The 3,983-nt window shown below is 45.6% G+C and overlaps 1 protein-coding gene across 1 annotated transcript in view; it reads right to left on the bottom strand.

Annotated features, from left to right (window-relative positions):
• Positions 1-185, bottom strand: part of LOC125133472 (zinc finger protein 530-like) — a 17,720-nt gene extending 17,535 nt beyond the window's left edge. The window contains exon 1 of the mRNA XM_047791614.1: positions 1-185. This exon is cut by the window's left edge and continues 49 nt beyond it. The gene's annotated coding sequence lies outside the window, so the exon portion shown is untranslated.
• Positions 186-3,983: the final 3,798 nt, after the last annotated feature.

The following is a 3,983-nucleotide window of genomic DNA, read 5'->3' as shown; positions in this document are numbered from 1 at the left end:
AGCGGGGCCGGGAGCGGCGGTGGGACGCGGGCACGGCGGTCTCTTTGCCGGGGCTGGAATGGGGCACCCGGGCGGCGTCTCAGTGCAGCGCGGACGGCACCTCCTCTTGGACCTTCTCAGTCTTGACTCTGCTCTCCAGAACGTGAGACTTAAAGCCGACAAATCAACCGCCACGAGGGAGACGCCGGAAGTCCCGCCCCAAGTAGGTGCGGACATTACGGAAACCCACTTCTTCCAAATTCTCATTGGCTCAATGCCGAAGACGCCCTGCGCAGAGCCCTCTGGGTAATATAGTCCCCACGTCTTTGAGCCCAAGCGTAAGGCGCCACTTACCAGGACCTCGGAGAAAGGTGGCACCTGTGCGAAGAAGTTATGAGAGGAGTTCCCTTGTGGCGCGGAGGAAACGAATCTGACTTGCAACCATGAGGTTACAGGTTCGATCCCTGGCCTCGCTCAGTGGGTTAGGGACCCGACGTTGCCTTGAGCTGTGGTGTAGGTCGCAGAGGCAGCTTAGATCCAGCGTTGCTGTGGCTCTGGTGTAGGCCGGTGGCTACAGCTCCAATTCGACCCCTAGCCTGGGAACCTCCGTATGCCGAGGGAGCCCCCCCCCCCCAAAAAAAGGACTGCTTGCTTGCTGCCTGTGTGTTCGCGGAGTTCATTCTTTGCGCACGCAAGAACACGGATGATTCCGGTATCATCTTTCTGGTATCAGCAGTGCCTGTAACAACCAATTCCCCCTAAAACTGAGACCTCCTATTGAATTTATGCTTACTCTCTCTATCCAAAACTATTCTCTTCTGATCTCAATCCCATGCTAGCTAATCAAGCAGAGTCAGGTTGATACCAGAAAGATGATACCGGAACCTAGGTTCTTGTTTACGGCAGTCCAAGAATGAACTCCATGAACACACAGGCAGCAAGCAAGCAAAGTCTTTATTTTTTATTTTTTGCCTTTTGTGTTTTTAGGGCCACACCCATGGCACATGGAGGTTCCCAGGCTAGGGGTCCAATCGGAGCTGCAGCTACCGGCCTACGCCACAGCAACACGGGATCCAAGCCGCATCTGCGACCTACACCCCAGCTCATGGCAATGCTGGATCCTTAACCCACTGAGCAAGGCCAGGGATTGAACCTGCAACCTCATGGTTCCAGTCGGATTTGTTTCTGCTGTGCCACGACGGGAAGTCCAAGCAAAGTTTTTTGGGGTTTTTTTTTTTTTGCCTTTTCTGGGGCCACTCCCGCAGCATATGGAGGTTCCCAGGCTAGGGGTCTAATTGGAGCTATAGCCACTGGCCTACGCCAGAGCCACAGCTACTTGGGATCCAAGCCACATCATCGCCCTACACCACAGCTCACGGCAACGCTGGACCGTTAACCCACTGAGCAAGGGCAGGGACCGAACCCGCAACCTCATGATTCCCAGTCGGATTCGTTAACCACTGCAGCACGACGGGAACTCCAAGTATTGCTTTTTCTGAGATGTGTGTGTACTGTGGCTGTTCCTTGAAATTCAGTGACTCAAAGTGTTGACAGCAAGTACCTGTGTGGTTATTTGTATTATGTATAATAAAATGTGGGGGCTTCCTCAGTTTGGATTTGGGCTGTTTTTGTTGAAACACACCACAGTCTTCCTGTGGCATAACTGATGCTTGACTTTATAAAAAAACTTTAGAAATAGATAGTGGTGGCAGATGCACAACATTGCAAATGTACTTAATGTGATTGAAATGTACACTTAAATGACTGAAAAGACAAATTTAATATTGCATAGCATTTACCACTATGTACATACACATACAAAAAGTGCCCAAACTGAGAGATTTTCTCCAAATTGCCAAACCCCTAAACTTTCTGCTGTTACACTATTTCAAAATGTCATAAACAGTTCCACTGATGAAGCTAAAACAGCATCATATTTGCATTAGCAATACATAGTGTACAAGTAGGGCTTCTTATAGGATTATGATTTCCAGGACCTAACTATCCCATTCTACAGACAGTAAGAAATTTCTATCAAGAATCTGACAGTAGAAGAAATGGATAAATTTCCTGTAGAGAAGACACTCATCTGGTACAATCAAGTTAGGAAAAATGTTTCCCTTGTTCAGCAGGAAAAACCGCGTGACACGAGTATCACTGCAAATGAGCACAAAGGGGCTGAATGCTGGGAAACATGAAGACAAAAACATAGAGGTATCCACCAGCCACTGGCCTGGAATAACACATAGCGTCATCCAAACAGACAAGAGAGAAGACAGTGAGTAAAAGGAGAAAAAGGAGCCCACGAGGATCAAGATGGTACCTGTGGCTCTCGCCTCAGCAGAAGATCGGGAAGATCAGCTGTTGCTGGGAATGTGCTGGACTCGCTGCTTGTGCCTGTGCAGGAAAACGACCAAGGAGCCACTAGCACAGACCATGAGGCCTAAACACACAAAGTCAACTGTGAAGAATATGACTCCAATGACAAACTTCACAGTTCTGTCGGCATTCAGAGAGGAACAATATTCGTAATTTATTTTCACACTCGTGTTTTTGCTGTGCTTTGGGCCAATCATGTTGACAGGAACCACACTATTTACCAAGAGATGCAGGACCCAGCAAAGGGAACAGCAAAAACCAATGCACGTTGGGGATCTCATTTTGAGCTCCATCCACCTAGAGAACCGGGGGCAAAGCTTAATGGTCTGAAAGACACTGAGGAGGGCAGTCATTGTGAAGGAAACCCCTCTGGCCACTCTGTAGAAATAAAAGAGAAACTTGCATCCAGGCTCGTTCAGGAAATGTTTTGATCCAAAAGCTGCTATTGTATGGGGGACCCCTCTGGAAAAAATCACGAAGGAGTTGGCTAAGGCCAGTTGGCTGAGAATCAAGTCTGTGGGTCTCACCTTACGTCCCTTGAAAAGTGGGAAGTTATAAACATAAAGGAGGGAGAAGTTTCCAAGAATCCCAAGTCCCATTTGAGTGAGGAAGAGAAGCCCTATTTCCCACTGGGCAGTAGCCATCACATACCTATGGGATAGTGATTTTAGGTGAAGCCGGATGAATGACAGCTCCACAGATAAAAAGAAGTATGTGATAAATAAACCGTGGTACCTGCAGGTAGTGTAATGTTGTTCAGTATGAAAATTAGTTGAACTATCAAGACACAGATGAACCTTAAATGCATATTAGTAAGTGAAAGAAGCCAATCTAAAAAGGTAACTTACCGGGTGATTCCAAGGATAAAACATTCCGGAAACGGCTTAAAACTATGGCGACAATAAAAAGAACAGTGGTCGCCAAGAGTGGAGAGGAGTGGGGAAGTATGAATAGGCACCCCATAGAGGAATTTTAGGGCAGTAAAAATATGCTGTATGATATTATAATGAACGATGTAGTCATGACCAGTTTGTCTTTACCAACAGAATTTATAACGTCATGAGTGAAACCTAAGGAAAACTAACGACATTGCATGATTCTGCTGCATCAAGGTAGTTACATCTTTGGTAAAAAAAAAAAAAAAAAAAAAAAAAAAAAAAAAAAAAAGTACCATTCTGGTGAGTGATGCTGATAATGGGGGAGACTACGCATGTGTAAAGCCAGGAGATAGATAGGGAATCTCTGTACCTTCCTTCCAATTTTATCGTGAACATAAACTCCTCTAAAAAAGAGTCTTTAAAAAAAAAAAAATGTTACCATCACCATCATGCTCAGTAACCTCCAATACTAAATCTTACAAATATTTTGTCAATTTCAATGGGCATTAAGTATGTGTGCTTATGGATGCAGAGGCTATTCATGGACTTTCTACCTGGAAACACTTTAAATGCCTATCTGTGGGAATGGATGGATGTATTACGGCCCAATTGTACAACAGAATTTTCTACACCTGTAAATTGCGTGAGAAGGATCTCTCAACACTGATCTGTGGTTACGTGTGTATGTATCTATATGTATCCTGAAGTGAAAATCCATATAGAGAACTCTGTAGGCTAAGTTTTTCC

The sequence above is a fragment of the Phacochoerus africanus genome, chromosome 8 (assembly GCF_016906955.1).
Source record: "Phacochoerus africanus isolate WHEZ1 chromosome 8, ROS_Pafr_v1, whole genome shotgun sequence".
In the NCBI taxonomy this organism is placed as follows: Eukaryota; Metazoa; Chordata; class Mammalia; order Artiodactyla; family Suidae; genus Phacochoerus; species Phacochoerus africanus.
This window is presented reverse-complemented; position numbering and strand designations above follow the sequence as displayed.